The following is a 12476-nucleotide window of genomic DNA, read 5'->3' on the forward strand; positions in this document are numbered from 1 at the left end:
CTTTGGCCTTGAGGACCACTGAGACGTCTCCCCAGGCGTAGGCCTTGTTCTCGGCTAGGTCGTGTACTGAAATGAGGAGGGAGGCTAGGTTGATGTCCTTGCCGTCCAGGATGTCCTTCCTGATGTTGGCAGGTACCAAGTGGGCTGGGAGGACTACGGAGCACTTGCCTGCGGGTGTAAGCGGGAGAGGTATTTGCGGTTGTACTGTCGACGGGGTGAGCGTGGATGGATCGGGGGTAGCTGTAGGTGGGCGAGCCTCCAGAAGCATCATTCTCGTCTGTACGTCTGTAATAGTGGTGGAGAGTGTTGCGACCATGTTGTGGAGTTGGGACACGGTGGTGGATATGGAGTGTAGCGAGGTTCGCTGGGTGCTCGGTCCGGGTGAGGCTGGTGGGGAGTTGTTTGAAGCAGGAGGTGGGAACAGGAGCCTGAAGAGTTCTGCCTTCCTGGCTGTGGACGGAAAGGGCACATGCTTGCGCCTCAACTCCGCTGTTAACTTGGGGATGGTCCATCCCCTGAAGGAGCGTGCGCTGCCGCTCTCTGAAGCGGGGGGCGGTGAGGAAGGGGCAAAAAGGTCTTCGCTGCCGTCCTGAGACATGACTCAGGGTAAGTCGTGCCCTGGGTACGGAGTCTTTTCTACGAGGTCGGGGTGGGACGAGCGGGAACCTGCAGGGGTGAGATAAAACGGGTTGTTTCCGTGTCCTGCCGGGGATGGGGGATCCCCTTTTTTTTTTTTTTTTACCTGTAGAAATTACTGAATCTGGTGTGCAGGGGGAGCTGGTGAGCTTGACTGACCTGTGGAGAAATGACAATATATAAGGACGGGTGCTAGCCAAGCTCGAATGTTGTAAGCGACCGACGAAGGGGGTGAGGCGGCGAGGACGGCTTGGTGGCCGAAATGTCCCACGACAGAGGCCTGAAACGGTGCGTTGCTGGTGTGGCTGGCAACGCGGGGGCTCTGGAGCGTGTGCTGAAATGAGGGTGACACTGTTGGGGAACGTTCGAGGCAAGGCTGCCAGCGGGAACGTGCAGGGGTTGAGATCTGGACTTGTGTCAAGTAAATGAGTGACAGAAATTCCCATGGCAGAGATGCGAAACTCTGGAGCATGTGCTGAAATGGGGCTAAAAGAGAGGGGCATGTTTTGGGTCCGGACTGTGTGTGAGGACGTGTGTGGGCTTGCTGGGGTGTGTTTGTGGTAGGGTGAGTGGCTGAAATGAGCCATGACAGAGGCATGAACCGGTGCACTGTGATTGTGACTGACAACCGGGCTCTGGAGCATGTACTGAAAGGGGCCACGGTGGATTTGGCCATGTATGGAATGGGGTGAGGCTGCAGCTGAGGAGGTGCTTGTGTACACCCAAGATGTACTGCAGCTGGGTAAGAAGGGAACGTCCCACAAGAGGCGTGACAGTGCGTTGTTGTGTGGCCGGCGACTGCCGGGCTTTGGAGCGTGAACTAGGGGTGAGGCCGCTGCTGAGCGAGGGTGCGGCGGCTGGTGTGCGTGCGCGTGAGGAGCGCGGGCTGTGTGGAGGTAAGCGTATGGAGGCAAGTGGGGTGTGTCTGGAATTGCTCTGAAGCCAGTGGGGAAAAATGAACGGCTGTGTAAAAGCATGAGGCACGGCGCAACAATTGACAGGGTGAGTGCCTCCTGCATTGCCGTGCAATTAAAGGGGGTGCAGTAACCCGTAACCTACCCGAGGGATGAATCACGTGGGTTTCCTATGTGGGATGGAGATATGCGTCCCTGCTCAGGTGGGGTTTGGGGATGAGCGATTCAGCTGCAACTGCAGGGAAACAGGGAAGCTGCAAGTTTGGTTTGCTGTGCGGAAGTGCGTGTGTGAAGTGGGTAAGAAAACAAATGACAATAAAACATGAGAGAGGAGAAGAAAAAAAAAAAAGCAGAGGGGAAGAAAATATACAGTTTAAAACGACATGAATACATGCAGCATGGAAAGTAGTGATGAGTGCCTGTGAATCAACATGTGCATGTACGGCATGTGGTAATCGTTTAACTTAGCCACCTGAGACACATGATTTATCCAAAACATTGCATGCCCAGGAGAGCCCTGCAGTGAACATTTATAAGAAGCCACGCAAGTGTTGCAGCACTGATAGGCATTCTGATTGTGCTTCTATGCAGTGAACCTATGAGCGTCTCTCAATATGCAAGACAAGTGAAGCTGTCCTAGGTTGGATGCACAGATTGTCAGTGAGCAATATTTAGATATTAAACGTGGGAACATTTAGACAAGTGGACGTGCAAGTGTTATTCCTGTGTACGGCCAGGCAACCATTACATTTACCGGACAGGTAATTGACAAGTGACAGGAGAATATGACCAAAGGAGAGACAGTGAAAAAAGGGGAGGGGGGTGAGCAGGACGTGGGGCGACATGAAGAAATGTGTGGCCGCTGCAGCCGTGCGGGCTGTGCTGGTGCGGTGGGGGCCGAAATGGCTGGTGAGGCTCCGGTGCGGGCGGGGGTCGAGTGCTGGGGGAGCAGGCCTACCTTGTCGCGGTCGGGCGGAGGCGAACGGAGGGGCGTCTCGGTGTCTGCGGCGGTGTGTGTCGGCTGGATGAGGCGGATGCGACGGATGACGCAATCGAAGTGCGCCGGAAGTCTCGTGCTGAGACAGGAAGCCGACGGAGCCCGGAGGGAGGCGAGGAGATTATATAGGCTCCCCGGGCTCCTCCCATAAACACAGGCCGCTGCTCGGCCTTATTACATAATAAAACTGCCTGTTGAGATGAAGTGAGACATGACCGGTGCTTGCAAAGGCTGCAAACTGGACAATTTCCTCAAAGAACACGCTGCCGAAGTTTCGAGGGAATATAAGTTTAATCTTTTTCTAAAGGACATCTGGGGACCCCTCTGGCAGGGGGGCTCGGGGCAAATTACCCCTGTTGCCCCTTTTTTCCCTTTATAAATCAGCACTGGTGGGGGATCTTTACAAAGTAAGTTTACAAAGTTCAAGATCTTTCAGAGTAATAGGAATCGGCAAGAAATAATTTTACATTTTGACCATAGAGATAAATATTTTAACAAATGCCAACTGGACTAAATGGAGTATATTATATCAGAACAGTTTTAATCATAAATCTTACTGTCCCCTTTCGGAAGCAATAAAAATATTAATAATAACAATTTTCACAGCTGTACACATAAATATAGCTCAGAGCTCCTACATAGGCCAGAGATGCCCAAATCCCAACGGTGTAGTCATAGGTTATCCAAGCAATGTCTACGTTCTTGTGACAGTAACTTGTACAATAGGAATCCTAGACAGAGATGAATGAACGAGACAAATTATTCCTTTTGCAAAGAATTAGTATGAGATATTCTGCCAGCGAGCAAAACCTGGCATCTGTTCAGCGAAAAGGATTAATGTCTTGTTTTCATTTTACCGAACATTTCAATGACAAACCGGTATCCATTCAAGTTCAGAGACAACATGGTTGTTCATTCTGTCACCCTGTGATCACGGGGACCTTCTTTTGTTCGCAGCTGACCCCCTACATCAGTCTTCCCTTCATGGTGAAGTAGCAGTGATGTAGGGGGAAGTAATATAATTAAGTTAGCACTCTTGACCTGTAGAAGCTGTTGTTTAATGCCACAAATCCCAGAAGGATAATGCAGGTAAATTGGATGAATGCAAACGGATATCAATTCCCCCTGCAATTCATGCTTCAAACACCTTCAGTAAGATAATATGGCCAGCCGAAGTTTTTGCTGCTCAGTATTAATCTGTGACTATATTGTGCAATTTTTTTCCTGCGAACAATGTATAGGGTGTTACGGGCCCCGTCATCTGACTGTAGGAATGAATTGTAATTGTACATTCAGCCTTTCACAAATGGGCTGATTCCCCCTCATCCATGTTCCACAGGCTCCTTTTATTTTTGTAGTGAGCAGGAAAGAAGCAGAGTGTGCATATAAATGAATGCCATGAGAATGAGCTATTTCATACAAGCATAAAAAGAGCATTCTTTTGGGGAGACTGACTGAAATAAGCAGATATCATATCTTTGTGTGCATCCTGGGAGATGGGCAGCTGTGTGGTCATATCTCTTTTAGAGAGCATAAGCGGGACACCATTATCCTGAAGGTAATGCTGACTTTTTCTGTGTTTCCTATCTGCATTAATACAATATTGAGTTTTCATCTCAATTCCTGCTAGTTTAGAGCAAGAAATGTTTATGTTAAATAACTTGTTGGATCCCAACACCAGCATAAGCTACCAGAGCGTATCAGTTATCGAAATAACTCAAAATGCAATAAATTTGGCATACATCATATTTTCTACGAAGCAGCAAACTCCTTGGTAGCATCTATTTAGACATTAGAAAGCTTTTGAAAGCAGCAATCTCACCAACCTCTCAAAATATAATGATTTCAGCTAGGACTAGGGCAAAGCAATTTTATTTTAAAGCCAATAACATTTATCTGTAGATTTGTATAAACATTACATGGAGTAAGGGTCTAAATTATTAACTGTGTTCTATGCTACAATGATTTGTTTAAATGGCAGAGGTAATGTGCTTATGATGGTTATTGTTTATATATACATGTTACGTACACTTTACACTATATGATATACCGGCAGTAAGCAACATTCAATATGGTTCTCTCACGCTCTATACATTTGTCACAAAGCAATGCAACACTAAATACAATCAAGCTGATTCTTTTTAATGTTTTTGTGTGAATATTGTAAAAGTTAAGGTTTAGGTATAGCAAGTTTCCCAAGCTTGACCAATGTAAGTACAGTGCCTTAAAAAAGTATTCATACCCCTTGAAATGTTCCACATTTTGTCATGTTACAAGCAAAAACATAAATGTATTTTATTGGGATTTTATGTGATAGACCAACACAAGTGGCATATAATTGTGAAGTGGAAGTGTAAAGAGGAAGGAAAATTATAAATGATTTTTAAAATGTTTTACAAATAAATATTTGAAAAGTATGACGTGCATTTGTATTAATTTGTATTAAGCCCCCTTTACTCTGACACCCCTAACTAAAATCTAGTGGAAACAATTGCCTTCAGAAGTCACCTAATTAGTAAATAGAGTCCACCTGTATGTAATTTAATCTCAGTATAAATACAGCTGTTCTGTGAAGCCCTCACAGGTTTGTTAGAGAACATTGGTGAACAAACAGCATCATAAAAGCCAAGGAACACACCAGACAGGTCAGGGATAAAGTTGTAGAGACGTATAAAGCAGGGTCAGGTTATAAAAAAATATCCCAAGCTTTGAACATCTCACAGAGCACCATCATCTGTTCAATCCATCATCTGAAAATGGAAAGAGTATGGCACAACTGCAAATTTACCAAGGTATAGCCATAAACCTAAACTGAAAAGCCTGGCATGGAGAGCATTAATCAAAGAAGCAGCCAATAGGCCCATGGTAACTCTGGAGGAGCTGCAGAGATCCACAGCTCAGTTGGGAAAATCTGTCCACAGGACAACTATTAGGGCCAATTCACCAGACGCAGTTCCGTTCAGTTCCATGCGCATTTTTTCTGGACAAAATGCATGCACAGTGTTTTCCATGTATTCCAATGGCTCTAGTTGGCTCTAGTTTACACCATGCAGTCAGTTCCCGGTCAGTTTCCGGTGCAGAAACTGACCGGAAACTGACTGCATGGTGTGAACTAGAGCCATTGGAATACATGGAAAACACTGTGCATGCACTTTGTGCAGAAAAAATGCGCACGGAACTGAACGCAACTGCGTCTGGTGTGAACTGGCCCTTAGTCATGCACTCCACAAATCTGGTCGTTATGGCAAAGTGGCAAGAAGAAAGCCATTGTTGAAAGAAAGCCATAAGAAGTCCCATTTGCAGTTTGCGAGAAGCCATGTGGGTGACACAGCAAACATGTGGAAGAAGGTGCTCTGGTCTGATGAGGCCAAAATTTTACTTTTTGGCCTAAATGCAAAACACTATGTGTGGCCGAAAACTGCTACACATCACCCTGAACACACCATTCTCACCGTGAAACATGATGGCAGCAGGGACGGGGAAGCTGGTCAGAGTTGATGGGAAGATGAATAGAGCTAAATACAGGTAAATCTTGGAAGAAAACCTGTTAGAGTCTGCAAAAGACTTGAGACTGGGGCAGAGGTTCACCTTCCAGGAAGACAAAGGCCCAAAACATACAGACAGAGCCACAATGACGTAGTTTAGACCAAAGCATATATGTATGTGTTAAAATGGCTCAGTCAAAGTCCAGACCTAAATTTAATTAAGAATCTGTGGCAAGACTTGAAAGTTGCTGTTCACAAAGGCTAGGCACTTAAACCACTCTTCCATACGCAAAGCTCAATGCCTATCCATGGTGATGGTCACTCTCCAGAAATATGGAGTGGCTTTCTGGGCAGTATACTCCCATTCGGGGGGGCCGGGAGAGCTTCACCAGGTTCCCGGAAACTGATACCTTACGGCTTGAGTGTCGCGTGGGGATTGCGATGCCAGTTCAGAGTCATAGGTGGGGGTGGTGGGGGGTTTAGACTCAGGCAGGGGTGGTATGGGGGTTAGACACAGACAGGGGCGGTAGGGAGGGGGTAAGACACAGGCGGCAGGGGTGGTGGGGGGTTTAGACTCGGGAAGGGATGGTATGGGAGTTTAGACACAGGCAGGGGTGGTATGGAGGGGGTTGGAAACAGGCAGGGGTGGTAGGGGTGTTAGACAGAGGCAGGTGTGCTAGGGGGGTTAGACAGAGGCAGGGGTGGTAAGGAGGGGGTTAGACACAGGCAGGGGTGGTAGGGAGGGGGGTTAGACACAGGCAGGGGTGGTAGGGAGGGGGTCAGACACAGCCAGGGGTGGTAGGTAGGTTTAGACACAGGGGTGGTAGGGAGGGGGGTTAGACACAGGCAGGGGTGGTGAGCGGGGAGTTTAGACACAGGCAGGGGTGGTATGGGGGTTTAGACACAGGCAGGGGTGGTAGGGGGTTATACAGAGGCAGGGGTGGTGGGGGGTTTAGACTCACGCAGGGGTGGTATGGGGGTTAGACACAGGCAGGGGCGGTAGGGAGGGGGTAAGGCACAGGCGGCAGGGGTAGTGGGGGGTTTAGACTCGGGAAGGGATGGTATGGGAGTTTAGATACAGGCAGGGGTGGTAGGAAGGGGGTTAGACAAAGGCAGGGGTGGTAGGGAGGGGGTTAGACACAGCCAGGGGTGGTAGGGAGGGGGTTAGACACAGCCAGGGGTGGTAGGTAGGTTTAGACACCGGCAGGGGTGGTAGGGAGGGGGTATGGGAGTTAGACACAGGCAGGGGTGGTAGGAAGCGGGGTTAGACACAGCCAGGGGTGGTAGGGAGGGGGTTAGACACAGCCAGGGGTGGTAGGGGGGGTTAGACACAGCCAGTGGTGGTAGGAAGGGGGTTAGACACAGCCAGGGGTGGTAGGTAGGTTTATACACCGGCAGGGGTGGTAGGGAGGGGTATGGGAGTTAGACACAGGCAGTGGTGGTAGGAAGGGGGGTTAGACACAGGCAGGGGTGGTAGGGAGGGGGGTAGACACAGCCAGGGGTGGTAGGGAGGGGGTTAGACACAGCCAGGGGTGGTAGGGGGGTTAGACACAGCCAGGGGTGGTAGGGAGGGGGTTAGACACAGCCAGGGGTGGTAGGTGGGTTAGACACAGCCAGGTCTGGTAGGGAGGGGGTTAGACACAGCCAGGGGTGGTAGGTAGGTTTAGACACAGGCAGGGGTGATAGGGAGGGGGTATGGGAGTTAGACACACAGGCAGGGGTAGTAGGGAGGGGGTATGGGAGTTAGACACAGGCAGGGGTGGTAGGAAGGGGGGTTAGACACAGGCAGGGGTGGTAGGAAGGGGGGTTAGACACAGGCAGGGGTGGTAGGTAGGTTTAGACACAGGCAGGGCTGGTAGGGAGGGGGTATGGGAGTTAGACACAGGCAGGGGTGGTAGGAAGGGGGTTAGACACAGGCAGGGGTGGTAGGGAGGGGGTTAGACACAGCCAGGGGTGGTAGGGAGGGGGTTAGACACAGCCAGGGGTGGTAGGGGGGGTTAGACACAGCTAGGGGTGGTAGGGAGGGGGTTAGACACAGCCAGGGGTGGTAGGTAGGTTTAGACACAGGCAGGGGTGATAGGGAGGGGGTATGGGAGTTAAACACAGGCAGGGGTAGTAGAGAGGGGGTATGGGAGTTAGACACAGGCAGGGGTGGTAGGAAGGGGGGTTAGACACAGGCAGGGGTGGTAGGAAGGGGGGTTAGACACAGGCAGGGGTGGTAGGTAGGTTTAGACACAGGCAGGGGTGGTAGGGAGGGGGTATGGGGGTTAGACACAGGCAGGGGTGGTAGGAAGGGGGGGTTAGACACAGGCATGGGTGGTAGGTATGTTTAGACACAGGCAGGGGTGGTAGGGAGGGGGTATGGGAGTTATACACAGGCAGGGATGGTATGGGAGTTAGACAGAGGCAGGTGGAGATGGGATTAGTGGCGCTGGCACTTACTTTCTCTCAGTGTCAGCAGTAATCCCTCTTTCATCATGTGGTCTCCACTCAGCAGAAAGCTCCTCCCCCTTCACGCTGTTGGCCGTCAGCCTGAAAACTGACTTTCTCTTGTCAGCAGCAATGGGGGGAGCCGCGGAGAGGATGGGAGGGGGCGGCCAGCTGTGATCTGCTATTACAGATTTATATGTAATAGCAGCGGCGCCAGGGCATCCACACAGTGAAATGAGGGGAGGTGAGGAGAGGGGGTGGAGCGGGGCGGGCGTGTGGAGCGGAGTGATCATGCGGGACCAGTGTTTTCCTAGGCATCAATGTGCCGCCCCTCAGAACCTGCCGCCTGGGACCAATGGTCCCATTGGGTCCCATGGTAGGGCCAGCTCTGACCTCAACTGTTACTCTTGATATAGGCTCTTTAAATGCCTCTCTGGAAATTTGTATTTCATGTATGCCTGTTTTAAACAAATAAAAATCTTTGAAAGAAAAAATGTTGAATGCCAGACAAATGAATAATAACTGTACATAGCTGAAAATTGCTGTTCACAGACGCTCTCCATCTAATCTGACAGTTTGAGCTATTTTGCAGAGAAGAATGGGCAATAAGGCATCAGATGATGCCTTATTAGGAGAAATGCATCAGGAGGGGCTCTGATGATGCCACTGCGTTATTTTGATCCTATTTGCTTTTACTTGTCTTCTCAAATGTGAGTGACCATTTCATATTTTATTTAATAAATGACCACTTTTTAAACGTAATTATACTATGTGGCCCAATTTCTCTCCTTAACACTGGGAGGATTTGTGTATGAAGTAATGTTGCTTAAACCTATGATGGATAACCCTTGATGTCAATATAATGGAATATTGTCGCCTGGTCTCACTGCCTGGCCCCATTGGAAGCTGTGCTTGCTGTACCTCTCCCTGGGTGTGTTACACCAACAAGCTCATTCGATCCTTCAGGCATATGCCCTGCTGGGTCATACAGAGCTGCTACAGCTCAGTTTGTTTGCTGTTTGTTTAAAATATTATAAATAAGAAAACACCCATTCTATGTGTATGGGTTTAGCGTCGGAGCCAGTAAGTGCTCCTCATCATTGTATATCTAAAAGTACTACTGACAACTGAACAAGAAGACATTTATCTTGCATACTGTTTTTTTTTAGGAATACCTATGAAGCAGAAAATAGTTCCCATAAAGTTTTTCTAATATTGACTGTATCACAATAATAAGGAAGAGCTTAAGTGACACAGCAAATAACAATATTAGGTCCTTCTATGAGTTTGGTCACAGAACATGATTAAAACTGTTTATATAGAAGAGCACATACACACCCACATGATAAAGATTGCAATTGTAGCTAGAAGATAACTGTGAAGCAGATGTTATTGCTAACAAATAGAATATTTTCTATGTGTGTCGGTGACCTGCAGTACCGTTTATTGTAACAGGAAACTCAATGCACCTTCCCAATGCCACTCCGTTGACGTGCAAGGTAAGGCACTGCTGTGTGTCCTGCTGTACTAGCCAAACTTGCTACAAGAGTAATAGTAAGTTGTGGAATATTGGGGGTTATTTACGAAAGGCAAATCCACTTTGCACTACAAGTGCAAAGTGCACTTAAAGCAGGGTTCCACTCACACTTTTTAAAATGTTCAAACTATGTACTTTCATCTCTCATTCTATATATCTCTATAGTGTCACTTACTAGATTTCAAAGTTCCGCCGAGTTCTTTCAAACGCACACTTTATATTCTTGTGTGCTGATCGTTCCCATTTTGCTTGTGGGCATTGTGAAGCCCACAAGCAATTAGTTACGGGAATACTGGGGATGACGCGTCAGAAAGCTCCTGCGTCTCGCCACATTCTCGCGCATGCGCAAGACTGCTGCAGCGCCGCGCCGTCAACTAGTTGGGTTGCCATCACAACGAGTGGCGGCGGCGGAAGTGCACGCCATTGTGATGGCAACCCATCATCAACAAAAACAAGGGAGATTCATAAAGCAGTAGCCTCAGAGAATCGCGTCACTTCCGGTCTAGTAGTAACGCGATTCTTGCACAGGGGAGGCGCTCGGCATGATGTGTCATGATTTCCCAGGAGCATTAGCGCTGTTAGGAGCCGAGGGAGCTGACGTCAGGATCCACGGTGAATAGGAAGGCAGATTTTGTGGGACCGCATAGCAACAGGCATTTCAAGGTGAGTACATTTTTATTTTTTTTAGGTCTAAGCTACACTTTAAAGCTACACTTTGCACTTGTAATTTTCCCTTGTAGTGCAAAGTGGATTTGCCTTTAGTAAATAACCCCCATTACTGTGACTTTGTGTAAATAGACCATTAGGCATCAGCTTGCCAAACGTGCAGTGCAGTGAAATAGGGGCAAAGTGAACATATAGGGCTAGATTTAGGTAGACTTACGACGGGCATATCAGTAGATACGCCGTCGTAAGTCCGAATCCGCGCCGTCGTATCTTTTAGCGTATGCTCAAATTGAGATACGCTTAAATGTTGCTAAGATATGACCAGCGTAAGTCTCCTACGCCGTCGTATCTTAGTTGCATAGTTACGCTGGCTGCTAGAGGCGTGTACGTCGATTTACGCAGAGAATATGTAAATGACGTAGATACGCCTGTTCACGAACGTACGCTCGCCCGTCGCATGTAAGATACGCCGTTTACGTAAGGCGTTTTCAGGCGTAAAGATAAACCACCAAAAATATGGCGCATTCAATGTTAAAGGGTCACTAAAGGAATTATTTTTTTTAGCTAATTAGCTTCCTTTACCTTACTGCAGTCCTGGTTTCATGTCCTCATTGCTCGTTTTTGCTCTGATGTTGCTGTAAAACTGCTCTGTTCTGGACACTTCCTGGTTGTCTGGCTCCGTATGAAAAAAGTCATGGGAGAGTTTAGTTTCGTTTTCCTAGCCATGACTCTCTATGGCACTGTCCAGCACAGAGGCATAAAATAACATGCAAAGACTAAACTACTTTCAGTTTCGTTTTTGCATCTAAGAGGCACATTATATGATTGATTTTTATCTATGTTTAATCGTTTTTAAAAGGAATCTGTTAACTATTATATCTATATACCCTGTAAACAGTCATTTCAGCAAAAAAAAATGTTTCCTTTAGTGATGCTTTTAGTATGGACGTCGGACAGCCGTCTAATTTTTCGCGTTTTACGTCGTTTGCATAACTCGTCCGTGAATGGGGCTGGCCGCAAGTTAGTTCACATCGAAAGCATTGACTATTTGCGGCGTGATTTCGAGCATGCGCACTGGGATACTTTCACGGACGGCGCATGCGCCTTTCGTTAGAAGCATCAAATACGTGGGGTCACTAGTAATTCGCATACAACACGCCCCCTACCAGCCTATTTTGAATTAGGCGGGCTTACGCCGGCCCATATACACTATGCCGCCGTAACTTTGGCCGCAAAATCTTTCTGAATACGGGACTTGCCTGTCAAAATTACGGCGGCGTAGCGTATATGCGATACGCTACGCCCGCCTAAATCTTTCTTAATCTAGCCCAATGTATGTCAAACCATAGACAGAGGATTTTTTTCTAAATTGAGGTCTTCTACTTGGATGGGTACTAGAAGTATATTGTGTTACATGGTTGGGTGCTAGAAGTTCATTTAAGTATTTGGTTGAGTCCTAGAAGAACTTGGTGGTGCTACAAGTGTTTAAGTGCACTTTATTCTTTAGTAAATCAAGCCATTAATGTTTTACTGCAGGTTAATATTACTGTTAAAATAATCTGTTATTAAAGATAGGATTTTTATCTTTGGTATAGCAATGTTTTCTAGCATATCATTCTGCAATAGCTTCCCAATAAGTTTAGTATCTTTTTTTTTATTGGTTAATATTGTTCCCTTAACTTGCGATAGAGAAATGTGTGTTTATCACCAGTTCACATATCTGCGGTACATTTTGTGTGCGTTGCGTTTTACATTTTACATACAGTTTAGGGACATTACCGTTGAACTCTATATGACACACATTTTCATGA

General features: G+C 47.5%; 1 protein-coding gene across 1 annotated transcript in view; it reads left to right on the forward strand.

Moving 5' to 3' along the window:
• The first annotated feature begins 3920 nt into the window (after positions 1–3920).
• Positions 3921–12476, forward strand: part of LOC120940557 (poly(rC)-binding protein 3-like) — a 264353-nt gene continuing 255797 nt past the window's right edge. The window contains exon 1 of the mRNA XM_040353493.1: positions 3921–4105. The gene's annotated coding sequence lies outside the window, so the exon portion shown is untranslated. The remainder of the gene's footprint in view (positions 4106–12476) is intronic.

Source organism: Rana temporaria, chromosome 5 (genome assembly GCF_905171775.1).
Source record: "Rana temporaria chromosome 5, aRanTem1.1, whole genome shotgun sequence".
NCBI lineage: Eukaryota > Metazoa > Chordata > Amphibia > Anura > Ranidae > Rana > Rana temporaria.